Source organism: Diceros bicornis, chromosome 17, assembly GCF_020826845.1.
Source record: "Diceros bicornis minor isolate mBicDic1 chromosome 17, mDicBic1.mat.cur, whole genome shotgun sequence".
Classification (NCBI taxonomy): Eukaryota; Metazoa; Chordata; class Mammalia; order Perissodactyla; family Rhinocerotidae; genus Diceros; species Diceros bicornis.
In genome coordinates this window covers 1,796,557-1,811,369 of record NC_080756.1, presented here as the reverse complement: position 1 = coordinate 1,811,369, position 14,813 = coordinate 1,796,557, and the positions used below count along the sequence as shown (strand labels likewise).

The 14,813-nt window shown below is 35.5% G+C and overlaps 1 protein-coding gene across 12 annotated transcripts in view; it reads left to right on the top strand.

Moving 5' to 3' along the window:
- FRS2 (fibroblast growth factor receptor substrate 2) overlaps window positions 1-14,813 on the top strand; it is a 118,923-nt gene that overhangs the window by 59,963 nt on the left and 44,147 nt on the right. For 7 of the 12 annotated variants that reach the window (XM_058557650.1, XM_058557642.1, XM_058557649.1 and 4 more), the window contains 3 exons: window positions 1,842-1,877; window positions 2,141-2,236; window positions 3,133-3,175. The exons of 3 other annotated variants lie outside the window; for them this stretch is intronic. The gene's annotated coding sequence lies outside the window, so the exon portion shown is untranslated. The remainder of the gene's footprint in view (window positions 1-1,841; window positions 1,878-2,140; window positions 2,237-3,132; window positions 3,176-14,813) is intronic. 2 more of the 12 variants (XM_058557645.1, XM_058557647.1) reach the window with 1 other exon arrangement.

The window sequence follows — 14,813 nt, the reverse complement described above, 5'->3', positions numbered from 1 at the left end:
CAGAAGAAGGACGTGATCTGACTGTCTTGAAAAGGAGTAACTGACTTGTTGAGGTGGGCAAGGGGAGAGGCTGGAGATCAAATAGATGAGAAATGAGTGGCTGGGGCCGTGGTGGTCGGAGTGAAAGTGGTAATATTATGGATATCTTTTGAAACTGGAGCTCTCAGGATGAACACTTAGTGGATAGTGATGAAGACTTCTGCACATAATGTCTCATTGACCCATTTCTAATGATGTTAAGATTAATTACTGGGTTCAAGTTTGTTTTTTTTGTGTGTGTGTGAGAAAGATCAGCCCTGAGCTAACATTCATGCCAATCCTCTTCTTTTTTTGCCGAGGAAGACTGGCCCTGGGCTAACATCTGTGCCCATCTTCCTCCACTTTATATGGGACGCCGCCACAGCATGGCCTGACAAGTGGTGCATCGGTGCGCGCCAGGGATCCGAACCTGGGCCGTCAGCAGCAGAGCGCGCGCACTTAACTGCTGCGCCACGGGGTCGGCCCTGGGTTCAAGTTGTATGACCCTAATTTATCCATTAGAAAGTTTCCCATCAACCTTTTACGTAATGGTTTTAGCAACCATTGATCACTTTTTGGATCTGTTATTTCATTAGGGGTACAAAATGGTGATTTTCTAATCATATCATTCCTTCTGCATTTATTATTTGGAATCCTATAAAAAAGAGTTTTCACTAATTGACTTCTTGGGTACTCTGAGGGTACCTTCCATATAAGAAAGGCAGGATAAATGTTTGATTCCTTTTATCAACTTTCAGAATAATAAATTAGTGCCCTAGCAACTTCCAAAGATGACCATAAATTTTTTTAATATATTTAATGTTTCAATCAATGGTAGTCGTTATCATTTTGCTGTTCAAAATGTCGTTATCATTTGATGTTCGTTAGATCCGAAAACATGTCTCCAAAGGAAAAACTATAAAACAAGGTATATTCTGAGAAGTCTAACTTCCATCCCTCTCCCTTCTGCTGTGCTTTCTCTTTTCTGTATAGATAACCGTTTAGAAATGGTTTTGGTTTATCCTCCCATTGCTTCTTTTTGAAAGAAAAAAAAGCAAGTCTCTATTAATATTTGTATTCCTCAGTTTTTTACAAAAAGAGTAGCATTTTGTGGAACACTAATTCAGCTGCAGGATAGAAGTACGGAAATACTGGGCTCCTTCAGGGTTATTCTTGAGACCTGTCAGCTTTTCACTCCTTATGAAACGTTTTCTGTCATATTCCTAGCTGTCTCCACAACAGGCACCTCAAAGAACATACGTGTTTGAAAAAGAAAAAGACCGCCACCCACACCGTTTGGCAATATTTAGCAAAATTGCAGATCCAGCAATTCCCCTTCTAGGAGTCTTTCCCAAAGGTTGCACTAACAAAGTTACAAACTGGTATATGCCTTTGTTCTGTTTCTTCAAGGTTGGGACCATGTCTTGATTGTCTTTTAGTTATGGGCTTTGTTTACTGAGGAACAAAACAACAACGATGATGTAGTTGGCATCAACATCAATGGTGTATGGTGTATGTGTGGAAGAAATGGCATTTTGAGACTTTGCCATTTTGAAATAGGTTAAATATTTCATCAAAGTTAAATCGTTCCTCAGTTTATTCATTCTTTCAATAAATATTTACTGAGCACTTGCTGCATGACAGTCATTGTCTTAGGTGCTCGAAAGATCAGTAAATGAAACCAACAAACATCTCCTCTGGAGCTTACTTTCTGTAAGCGTGAGGGGGAAGTAGACTAGTGTCATAAAGAAGCAATGAATTTATTGTTTTCAAATGTGCAGTTCTAGGGCTCCTCTTTTACGTCTTTTATTTTCTTTTTCTAGTCTATAAATGGCATTCATAGGAATTGCAAGACCCCGGTAAGTGAAAAGGATTGAGGACCCAAGAGGTTGTAGGTTTTTACACTCAGTCCGAGTCACATCACTGTGTAGTTCCGAGCCTGGGGGATGCAGCCTGTGTTCTGTCCTTCTCACCTCACCCTCAGCCTGTGAATGACTTTATTAGAAGATTGCTCAAGAACTGTTTTGATAGTTCCCTCAAGTAACTAAAATTTAGATAATTGTCCTTAAAGGTTTTATGTTTTTGTTATAATATATTCTTAATTACTGCGTCTTTATTTCAGAAATGACCATTAAGAAGTAGATCCCCAGATGCAAAAGTGATGAAACAGTCAATTTGTCCTAAAGTAAGATGCAGCTGTGGCTTTTCCACCAGATTAGTAAGTGTGGCCAAATTCTCTTTAACTTTATACTTATTTTATCTACTTTGAAAAACATTTAATAAAAAATATAGTGGACATTTTATAAAGTGTCAACTTGTATTTCTGTTTTTACTTTGGATTGTAGTACAAATTCTAGCATATAGCTCTAGAAAATGTATGTCTGTGCTGCACCTTTTTAAGAACCATAAAGGCAATATTATAAAATCCTAGCTTTAGAGGAAATCTATGAAAAAGAGTCACTATAATACCACTGTCCAAATAGAGCTACTCTTATAATTTTTGGATATTTGTTTTCCTTGCTAGTCTTTGTTCTACACATTTAAAAAAAAAACATAGTTTTGATCATGGTATTGTAAAGAGTATGCTGCTGGTATATCTTTTAAAATTAAATTTAAGATGTTTCTTCCTGGGAATAAAAATGTACCCTTCAATACGGGGTTTCAGTTGGGATGATGAATATATTCTGGAATTAGATGGTTACTGAACTTTGTGAATATAGTAAAAACCACCGAATTTTACACGTTAAAGGGGTGAATTTTATGACATGTGGATCATACCTAAAAAAAAAATATCCTTCAGAATGTCAAATCTCAGCCAGAGTAAAACCCGATTGAATACTGATGGTTTTGAATGTGAAAATGTGCCACTCATCATTATGTACGTATCAAAAATGATTTGATATTCAGTAGAACAAATATTTTTGTAATAATAAGGATAATTTTTGTAGTAAATATTTTTATAAAAATTAAGTACTTTTATTATTAGAGACTTACTATCTCTTAAGCTTTGGTAATACCAAATGTCATAATATTCTGAATATACTATGTTAGCATTTTGTAATTTTCATTTTCAAGAGACTAACATTTCAACTTTTCTACCTGAAATTTTTTTAGGAACAAAATTGTATCTATTTTTCTCAGAAGAGAATTCCACAAGGTAAGAAATTGTTCATACAGTAATAAAACAAATAGAGTTGAATACAGGCTTAATTGCTCTTGATTTTTTTTATCCTTTCCCCCATATTTATTTCATATCTTTTCTTGATTATTAGAAGATTCTCACCAATTTGAGCAGGACACTGCTCAGAGGCAGTACTTCACATGTTGCTGTACCACCTCTGAATGTGCTAGCGAGACCTGGCTCATCTTATCTGAAGTTAGGAGTGAAGGCTGTGGTAAGAGTAGTCACCGCTGATACTCAGATACTGCCTTCACGGGCAGAGCCAGTTCCTAGCATCCTTAGGATGCTTTTTAAAAAAAAAAAGTCCTGAACGATCACCTTTACAATGGATTTTAAATCATCATTGATTTACATTGTTGTGCCCTTGAGACTTCTGGAGGGTGAAGCGTTCCCAGGCAGACAGTCAAGTCTCTTCATCAGTGAGCTCACTGTTTGCCACCAGCTTCAAGTCAGGTGCTTGGCAGCCTGAGGAAGTTACCTTGGTTGAATTTTCTCAGGGACTTGGTGGGGTAGGTAGTGGTGATCACTACAGATTAATTCAATCTGTCAGCTGGAGATGCTCGTAAAGTGAATTATTCAGATCAATAACTCTTTCTCATTTATTCTTCTTTTCCAGTTTCCTGTGTCCTGAGAGGAATGTGCCCTCTCAAACACATCTTTTCCACTTGGTTTTGAAACTGCCACAGATTTAGTTAATCAGTCAGTTTTTGTCCTGATAACTGAAAACAAAGGGTTAAATAAAGGGCCCACCAGCGATGAGGAGAGGAGAGCAAGTCACCAGAGGTTTTCATTTCCAAGTTTCTTGTGAAACTCTTTTTCTCTGTTGTTTTCTTCTGCCTCTAGGGGGTCAAGGGAGGGGTCTTGGGGCATCTTCCAGGGCACTGCTCAAAGGCAGTACTTGAGGAGAAATCCAGATCCTTCTTTTCCTGGACCACAGTGTTTAAAGCAAAAACAGAAACTTCAAAAGATTTCATCCTTGCAAACTTGATCTGTTACGTCTTTGTCGCTGTTCTTTTGGCAAATGAAGTTTAGATCTTCGACCTTAGTACAATGTATGATACAATGATGATGGATCATAGTGTCTGGTACCCTTAGGGCTCCCCTGTAAGTGTTCAGTAAATATTTATTTTTATAAATACCAGATGCTTTCATAATTTTTTTAGAGTGGAAAATAATCAAAAGAAGATTATTGACATTTATATAGTATCACCCTGCTACACAGTCAAAGATGTTAAAGGACAATGACAACTTAAAAAAATTCTTGTTAACTGTACACTTAAAAATGGTTGAAATGGGCCGGCCCTGTGGCTTAGCGGTTAAGCGTGCGTGCTCCGCTGCCAGCGGCCCGGGTTCGGATCCCGGGCGACGCACCGCTTCTCCGGCCATGCTGAGGCCGCGTCCCACGTACAGCAACTAGAAGGATGTGCAGCTATGACATACAACTATCTACTGGGGCTTTGGGGGGAAAAAATGGTTGAAATGGTAAATTTTGTTATGTATATTTTACCACAATTAAAAAAATTATTGTTTAATTTTTGGGCAACTCTGTTTATTATGAAAGAAGATGGCTTTGCCTGAAGTATCAGTTTCTAACCTCAAGTGCAGGAGTATTAGTAATGCTGTTCCTCAGTTTTGTATCATTCCCATTGTCACTGGTTCATTAAAGGACTGCTCTTCTGTTTTCTTTTAAAACTTGTCCCCATGTCAGTGACCTTGTAATGTGTTTGATATGTATCCTTTTGTTTGTGTCTTTTAAAAGGTTTTATTATTTTATGTGCCTGTATTTTAGTTGTACATTAGGTCTTAATCTAACTCTTGTAGTCCCCTCCTTGCTCCTCTGTCGTCTTTCTTTCCTAAGATTTGGACATGTTGCTGGGTGTTTATCTAATTTGTTTTGTCCAACTGGTACATTGTATTCCAGGTTGTTGTTTATTAAAGTGAAGCTGTTATATGTAAAATTCCTTAAATGTATAAGGCACATTAAAATTAAGAAAAGGCCAATTTGTGCTCATTTCTTTATGTGAGAACTGAAGTTAAAGAATGTGAGTTAGATGCTGTGGAAGGTTAGAGGAAATGAAAACATCTGTGTAGAAGGCTGTCTGTTAGAACAAAGGAAAGAATTGCAGGGCCTAACAAAAACATGTATTTTTTCTTCTAGAAACAGTGTATTAAAATGCTTAAGTCTCAGTGTTAGCCCATAAAAGCTTAATAGTTGAAAGATAATACCAGTAATATTATAGAACCTCCCCATTATCTATTACTTATTAATCTCTACATTGTATTGTATTTGAACATTCATCTTGTTTTTTCCGTTACTTCCTTGAAGCAGAACCATGTTCTGTGAATTGCCATCACTGAATCTAACACAGAGTAAGACCAGTACAAATACAGGATTCCAAATTTGGGATGCAGAAACACAGTTTCATCTATAGTGGCACAGTATCAGCAGAAGCAACTTCGCTTGGATCCCCTAACTAGAAACTGTCAGAGTGGGAACTTCAGAAGCTCCAAGTCCATGGTGGTGGTATGCTTCATAGTAGTGAGGAGGGGAGAGAGAGAGAGAGACTCCTATGAGAGGGTGGGGTGGGCCCTCATGTTAGGAGGAGGATCATGACAGCAGTGATCAGATCAGGGAGGGCTTCCATCTGGTGGAAAAAGCTGAAGGTACCTTGTTGGGAGCAGTTTCTTTGTGTGGGAGGAGGATCTTAGGGGTGCTTAGTTCTAGAGGCTAGGAACTGAGTCAGTAGTGGAATGGAAAAGGGTAAAGGAATTCATGTCTGCTAAAAGTGAAGCCAAGGTTGAGGCTTTTTGAAAGTAGTAGTTCTTGATATGTCAGTGCTTAAGTATTTGTAAGATCTTTGGTGGGAAGACCAGGAACTTGTGAGGTTGATACTGATTTGGTATCCCATGCATTGTTGAATACTCCCCCCACTATTTTTAAAATAATTCAGAGAATTAGACATTAGTCCCTTTCTCTAGTTTCTTTAATTTTTGAGTATTTTGTATGGCATAGTAATTTCCTTTTTCTCACTTTGTCATGTTAATGCATGGCATAAGTAGAACAGATAGTATTCTCATTTTACAGATGAGGAAACCATTAGTGGATGTAGCTTTAGGTTTTTACTAATCTATACTGCCACTCCGTCAACTGATATTTTACTCTTTATAGAAGGTGTCATTACTAGGATAGTTTTAACTTGAAAGAAATGCTTCTAACCAGAAAGAACCTCATAGCCTGACAAGTTTAAAAAACACACATAAACAAACAAAAATATAACCAATGAAGAATGTAGAATGGTAGTCACTTAACTTTAAGGTTTACTAAAACAGCATTTAATAAATTAATATGGATTTTGTTCACCACAGTTATACAAAATTATTTCATAAATATTTCCAATTTAGGATTAATACCATAAATTTTTACTTTTTTAGTTTTGAACATGCCTGTTTACTTTCCTTAAAGATTAGCTGTCTAATTTTGAGGGGTGGAAGATTGGAAACTCTGTGCGTATGGAGCAAGCAATTTGATCTCACAGATTTCAGAATATGGTAATCCTCTCTCCCCAAATTATTTGTTTATAGTATGAAAATCAGGCAAACTATGTTCTAAACCTGTATCTTTTATCCTGAGAGACTTAATTTGGTTCAGACCCAGCGTTAGTGGTACAGGCATAGACGAAGATTGGTTTTGAGCAATCTAGTGCTATCTAGGTCATTCTAGATCTGGAGGTCCCTTGGATTAGTTTACATTTGAGCCTGTGGAAAGATCTCACATGTAGGTAGTGAGATAAAGGAATACAGGTTGACTTAGAGTCTAAGGAATACATTGGAGTTACAGAACTTTGAAGTTTAGCAATGTTTTTTTGTTCAGAAATAGGCTATGATATTAAAAAGACAGGTCTTCTGACTCTTATTGTATATTAAGATTTCAGATGTTACAGTTCAATTTAAGTAAATTTGAACTTTAAAAAATTTGGGTAGCTTTGTTTTTATAAAAGAATACAATTATATCAGATAACCTTTTTTGTTTCATGTTCTACTCTTCCTTAGAATTCCATGAGCTGCCTTGATTTTATTTTAGCCACTTGCTTTTAGGTTGGGAAAAAAAAAAAACCCAAAAAACAAAACTCAGAATCGGTTGAAACTTGACACAAATTACTGCCGCAGAACAAAAGTGCTGATCAAGTTAAATCAACCCCTGTAATGTGTATTGAAAGGAAAACCTCTCCTCTCTCCCCCAATTTGAAGAACAAGCGTTTTCCCTGCCAAGAAGGGCTGACTTTAAATGGACCAGCTGTCCATATTGGGAGCATAGGGTTGCTAGGGTGACCATGGCTGTTTGGAGAAGAATGCAGCTGAGAGGGCAAGTTCTGGATGTGTGAGCTGAGGGAAGGAATGTGGTGTGATTGTGCATCGTGCCTCCTAATCACGTGCTCACAAAGTGCTGTGTGGGCAGCACGTTGAAACGCCCAGTCTGAGTGCTGGAGCTTGTGTGTGTTAGAATCGTGCTGTTTTCATGTGAGCCGGAGGCTTACAGTTTAGATTGAAAACGTTGACCTTGTATGTGTGTGTGTGTTTTGGGTGAAGAGGAGAGTATTTTGATGAAATGGGAATGGATTTATTTTGCTTGATGGACACATACTTTCATATTGTGAAAAAAATGATCTTGGGGTAAATGTTCTTTCCAAATCATCCCTTTCAATCATATATACAGTGTTAATAGCTCCCCGAGTGAATGATGTGTTCCTTGTAATTATGCTTATTTCTTTGGCACTTTTAATTTCAGAATTATTTGAAAGTCCTAAGAATATGTTGTGTCTTTGCTCCATTTCTTCTTTTTTTAAAAGAAAGTTCTTATTCTTTCCAAGGGAAATCTTATCTTAATACATTAAGTGTTTCTTCCCTGAAACGTCCAAATATAGGTTCTGGCATTTGGTAAAAAGTATGATTCAAGGAGCAGTGGGAAAGGTCAGAGTAACACCCCACGTACCTGAAACACTATTTAGATCTTACCATGGGCATCATTGCTAATATTTGAAATGAAATGTAGACACAGACATTGATATAGACACTTACTGAACCATGAGTTTTTTTTTTTGTTTTTTTAAATCCTTGTTTCTCTCTACAATAATGTGTTGATCTTAAATGAGGGCAAAGTTGTGTAATATATTTGAGATGTAAAGTGGTTGGAACATTGGCAGCGCTGTATTACATTAGATCATATTATTTTTTTCTTAATCAGATAGTTTACTTGCTTTGACATGATTGTTCTTTAATTGATTAATTTATAAAATATGGAGGGAAATTACAAGATTAAAATAATTTGATCTTTGAATTTAGTTGGTTATTTGGCATTGCTCATGTATGCCCTGATAACTTTTAATGGCATTCTGTATAACCTGTCCCTACACTCCCAACACAACAGTGTATAATCAGTTTACATATGTCCCTCACAACAGTCCTTCATTTTAATATAGTTAAATATATGGAGTTTTTTCCTTTATAGTTTATTTTAATCTTTTCCTACCCAGAGGTCATAAAGATATTCTTTCCTACTTTATCAACTAAAAGCTCTATGGTTTTGCCTTTCATATATAATTCTTAAATCTCCTAGTCATTGATTATTGTGTGAGGTACGGATATGAATTTATTCTTTCCATATGGATAATTGGTTATCCTAGCACTAAATAGTCCTTCATTTCGTCCCCAATATGCAAAATTTCCTGTGCCATAAATCAAGTTTTCATATATGGGTAGTTCTGTTTCTGTATCATTGGTCTGTCTGTCTACTCTGAACCATTACTGTCCTCTCTTAGAGAGCTGCAGATACTCACAGTTTTGTTTCTTGTCTTGTTCCTGATCTCAAAGGAAATGCGTTCAAATATCACCATTTAAAATGATATTTGTAGTTCTTTTTTTCTTTCTTTCTTTTTTTTTTTTTTTTGTGAGGAAGATTCGCCCTAAGCTAACATCCATTGCCAATCTTCCTCTTTTTGCTGAGGAAGATTAATCCGGAGCTAACATCTGTGCCCATCCTCCTCTATTTGGTATGTGGGATGCTGCCACAGAATGGCTTGATGAGTGGTGCATAGGTCCGCAATCGGGATCAGAACCTGCCAACCCCGGGCCGCCAAAGCGGAGCGCATGAACTTAACCACTATGCCACTGGGCCGGTCCCTGTAGTTTTTTTTTTTTAAATGGCCTTTATCAAGTTAAGGAAGTTTCTTTCTATTCCTAGCTTGCTACGAGTTGTGTTTTATTTGTTTTAAATCATGAATAGATGTTGAGCTGTATTGAAAGGCTTTTCTATAACTCTAGAGAAGATCAGAATTTTTTCTCTTTCATTTGTTAATGTGGTCAGTTACACTGATTTTCCAGTTAGGCTAACTAAGCATTCCTGGCATAAACCCAATTTAGTCATGATGGATTACCCCCCCCCAATAAATTATTGGATTTAGTTTGCTTACTTTTTGTTTAGGATTTTTATATCAGAGTCCAAGAGTCAAATTGGCCTATAATTTTCTTTTCTCATTTTGTCATAGTTGGATTTTTTTTTTAATCTCTTTTTTAATGATTAAAAGAATTTTTAAATTTGTGGTAAAATATACCTAACATAAAATTTACCTTTTTAACCATTTTTGAGTGTACAAGTTCAGCAGTGTTAAATATATTCACATTGTTGTATAACCAATCTCTAGAACTTTTTCTTGCAAAACTGAAACTCTATAGTCATTACACAACTCTCCCTCATTTGCCCCCTCCCCATAGCACCTGGCAGGCACTGCCCATTCTACTTTCTGTTTTTATGAGTTTGACGACTCGGGGTACCTCATATAAGTGAAATCATACAGTATTTATCTTTTTGTGCCTGGCTTATTTCACTTAGCATAATGTTTTCAGAGTTCATCCATGTTATAGCATGTGTCAAAATTTCCTATTTAAGGCTGAATAATATACCATTATATGTATAAACATTTTATTATTCATTCTTCTGTCAGTAGATAGTTATGTTGCTTCCACCTTTTGGCTATTGTGCCTAATGCTGCTGCGAATGTGGATGTACAAATATCTCTTTGCTACTTTCTTTTGATACTCTTTGCTGCTTTCAATTTTTTTGGATATATACCCAGAAGTGGTATTGCTGGTTATATGGTAATTCTGTTTTTCATTTTTTGAGGAACCACCATCCTGTTTTCCACAGCAGCTGCACAGTGTATGTTGCCACCAGCAATGCACAGGGGTTCCAATTTCTCCACATCGTTGCCAACACTTATTTTGTGTTTTTTTGATAGTAGTCATCCTAATGGGTGTGAGATAACATCCCATTGTAGTTTTGATTTACATTTTTCTAATGACTAATGCTGTACCTGTTGGCCATTTGTATATTTTCTTTGGAGAAATATCTATTCAAGTCCTTTGCCCATTTTTTAATCAGGTTTTTAGTTTTTTTTGTTGCTGAGTTGTAGGAGTGCTTTATATATTCTGGATATAACCCCTTATCAAATACATAATTTGCAAATGTTTTCTCCCACTCCGTAGGTTGACTTGTCACTCTAATTGTTTCCTTTGATGCACAGATGTTTTTAATTTTATGTAGTCCAGTTTATCTGTTTTTACTTTTGTTGCCTGTGGTTTTGGTGTTATATCCAAGAAATCATTGCCAAATCCAGTGTCCTGAAGCTTTTCCCCTGTGTTTTCTTCGAAGAGCTTTATGGTTTTAGATCTTTAATCCATTTTGAGTTAATTCTTGTATATGGTGTAAGATGAAGGTCCAAGTTCATGCTTTTTTGCATGTGAGTGTCCAGTTTTCCCAGCACCATTTGTTGGAAAGACTCTTTTCCCCCATTGAATGGTCTTGGCACCCTCTGTCCTGGTTGGATTTTGATATGAATTAGAAAGTGTTTCCCTTCTTTACTATTTTCTAGAAGAATTTGTTTAAGGTTGTAATTATTTGTTGTTGCTTGACTGGTAGGACTTACCGGTAAGAAAATATGGGCTTGATGCTTTTTTAGTGGAAAGATTTTAAACTGATGCTGTTCACTTTCTTCTTTAGATTATTCATCTATTCAGATTATTTATTTCTTTTAAGTGATCAATTGATTTGTCTTTTAAAAATTGGTATATAATTCACATACCATAAAATTCACCCCTTTAAAGTGTAAAATTTGGTGTTTTTTCTTTTTGTTTTTCCTAGAATGTTCACAAAGTTGTATAACTATCTAATTCTGGAACATTTTCATCATCCCAAAAGGAAACCCCATACCCGTTAACAGTCACTTCCCATTCTTCCTTCCCCCATCCCCTGGCAACCAGTAATCAATCTACTCTGTCTCTATAGATTTGGCAAATCTGGGCATTTCCTATAAATAGAATCATATAATATGTGGCCTTTTTTTATCTGGCATCTTTCACTTAGTGTAATGTTTTCAGAGTTCATTCGTGTTGTAGCTAGTGTCAGTGCTTCATTCCTTTTTATGGTGGAATGTTGTTCCTTTGTGTGGCTATACCACGTTTTGTCTCTGTGTTAGTTGATGCACATTTGGATTGTTTTCATTTTTTGGCTAGCATGAAGAATGCTGCTGTGAACCTCCGTGTACAAGTTTCTGTGTGCAATTATGTCTTCAGTTCTCTTGGGTATATACCTCAGAGTGGAATTGCTGGGTCATATGGTAACGCTATGTTTAACATTTTTAGGATCTGCCAAACTGTTTTCCAAAGCAGTTACACTATTTTACAGTCCCACGAGCAGTGTGTGAGGGTTCCAGTTTCTCCACGTCCTTTCTAACACTTGGCTGTTGTCTTTTTGATGATAGCCATCCTAGTGGGTGTGAGGTGGAATCTCATTGTGGTTTTGATTTGCATTTCCCTAATGACTAGTGATGTTGAGCATCTTTTCAGTTGTTTGTTGGGCGTTTGTATGTCTTCTTTGGAGAAATATCTATCCAAATCTTCTGTCCATTTTAAAATTGGGTTGTCTTTTTCTTATTGAGTTGTAAGATTTCTTTATATATTCTGGATACTAGACTTTTCAGATATATGGTTCCAAATATTTTCTCCCATTCTTTGGATTGTCTTTTCACTTTTTTGATAGTGTTCTTTGAAGCACAAAAGCTTTTTATTTTGGTGAAGTCCAGTTTATCTATTTTCTTTTGTTGCTTGTGATTTTGGTATTATATCAAAGAAACTTTTGCATAATTCAAAGTCATGAAGATTTATGTTTTCTTCTAAGAGTTTTATAGTTTTAGCTCTTACATTTAGGTCTTTGATCCATTTTGAATTAATTTTTGTATATATTGTGAGGTAGAGGTCCCACTTCATTATTTTGCGGTTGGAAATCCAGTTGTGGCAGCACCATTTGTTGAGGAGACTGTTATTTCCACGTTGAGTTGTTCAGGCACCCTTGTTGAGAATCAGTTGATTATAAGTATATGCATTTTTTCATGGATTTTCAGTTCTATTCCATTTGATCTCTTTGTCTCTCGTAATGCCAGTACCATACTTGTTGATCTCACGCTTCATGACTGCAGCTCTGTAGTAAGTTTTGAAATCAGAAAGTGTGAGTCTTATTTCCTTTTGAATCGTTTTTGATAGGTTGCATTTTCTAAAAATTGTTTCAAAATCTTTCTAAATTTTCAAATTTATTGTCATGAAATTTTCCATAATATCCTCTTATCAATTGAATCTCTACAGTGTCTGTAATGATGTTCCCTTTTCATTTCTATTAGTTTGTCTGTTTTTTCTTTTTCTCAATTAGTTTTTCCAGAGGTGTATCATTTTAGTTCTTTTTCAAAGGATGAACTTTTTTTTTTTTTTTTTTGTAAGGATGAACTTTTGACTCTGTTGCTCATCTCTGTCGTAAATGTTTTCTGTCCTTTTAAGTCCTGCTATGTATTATTTCTTTCTACTTTCTCAGAATTTTTAGGGGTTTGGGTTTTTTTTGCTGTACTTCTGAAAGAAAGCTTTTAAATTTGATTTTCAGTCTTTAAATTTGACTCTCAGTGCCATCTTGCTGCCTCCGCACGAGTGTTGATATATAATATTCTTGGTTTTGTTCATTAAAAAAAAAAATTCTTATTTGCCCCCGGAATTGTTTAGAAGTGTATACTTAATTTCAAAATGTTTAACTTTTTAATATAATTTTTTATTATACAGTTCCAATTGATTTTATTATGATCAGAGACCATAATATTGTAATTTGAGAGACTAACTTTCAGACCTAGCATATAACTAGTCTTCATAAATGTTCCATGTGCATTTGTAAATAATGTGAATTCTCCAGTTTTTTAGTACAGTGCTACATATATGCCCATTCAGATGTGTTCTATTCAGATCTTCCATGTTGGTCTAGGTTTTGTTTTGGATTTGGGTTTGGTTTTATTTTGGAACTTCCCTATCAGTTTCTCTACTGAGAAAGACATGTTAGTGTCTCCCACCTGACAGTAGTTTGCCAGTTTCTCCTTGTAGCTGTGTTAATTTTTATTTATTTTGAGTCTAAGTTATTAAGTACTTATAAATTTAGAATTGTTTTATCTTTCTGTTGAATTGAACTTTTTATCATTATGAAAAGGCTCTCTAACTAAAAACATTTTTATTAGCTTTATAGTTTTGTTGTTGTTGGCTATTTTCTTGGATTAATATAGCTATTCTAGCCTTCTTTCAGTTAATAGTATTTTCCATCCTTTAGCTTTTCATTGGTCCTGTATTTTGGTTTGTGTCTTGTAAACAGGGTATGGTTGAGTTGTGCTTTTTTCTGAATGGCTATCTTTGTTTTTTAACTGGAAAATTTTAGTCAATTGTGATTACTGGTAGATTTAGATTTATTTCTGTCTTCATCTGTGGTCTGTTTGTCCCCCCCACCCCCAGTCTTTTGTGTTGAGTTATATGTGTGAAGCCTTCATGTAAGCCTGTTTTTTTCTCATTCCATGCCCCCAACATCTTGCACACATGCACACTTGTTTATAAGTTAATATATTCTTTATTCTTTTAGTGGTTACTCTAGCTATTTTAACATATGTCCTTTTTTTAAGAAAAAGTCTTAATCAATCAGTATCTTTAACCTGTTCTTGAGTAATGTAATAACTTAAAATGCTCTGATTGTCCTTCTCCCAACCTATAACACCATTATCTGTTATTTTAGTTTTAGCATATTTCTTTTCTGCATACATAAAGATTTTTAGACAAATTATTGCTTTCGGTAGTCAGTTTTTGTTTAAATTTATTTTCTGTTTTCTTGGCTCATTGTCCCTTTTTGCATCTGAGACCTTCCATATGATATAATTTTTTTCTACCTGAAGTACATCCTTTAGAATTTTCTTTAGTGAAAGTCTTTTGGTGAAAAAGACATTTTTTTTGTTTGTTTATCTGAAGATATCTTTATTTCATCCCCATTCTTGAAAGATAATTTCTCTGTATATAGAATTCTAAGTTTTCTCATCACATTGAAGCCATTATTCCAGTTTTGGCTGCTGCTGTTGCTGTTGAGAAGTATAGTTACCCTTCCTTTACAAATAAACTATCTTTTATTTGACTCTTTTCAGGCCATTTCCCCCGCCTTTGGTGTTCTACAGTTTTATATAATGTGTTGAGGTGTTCTTTTTTTTTTCACTTCATTTTA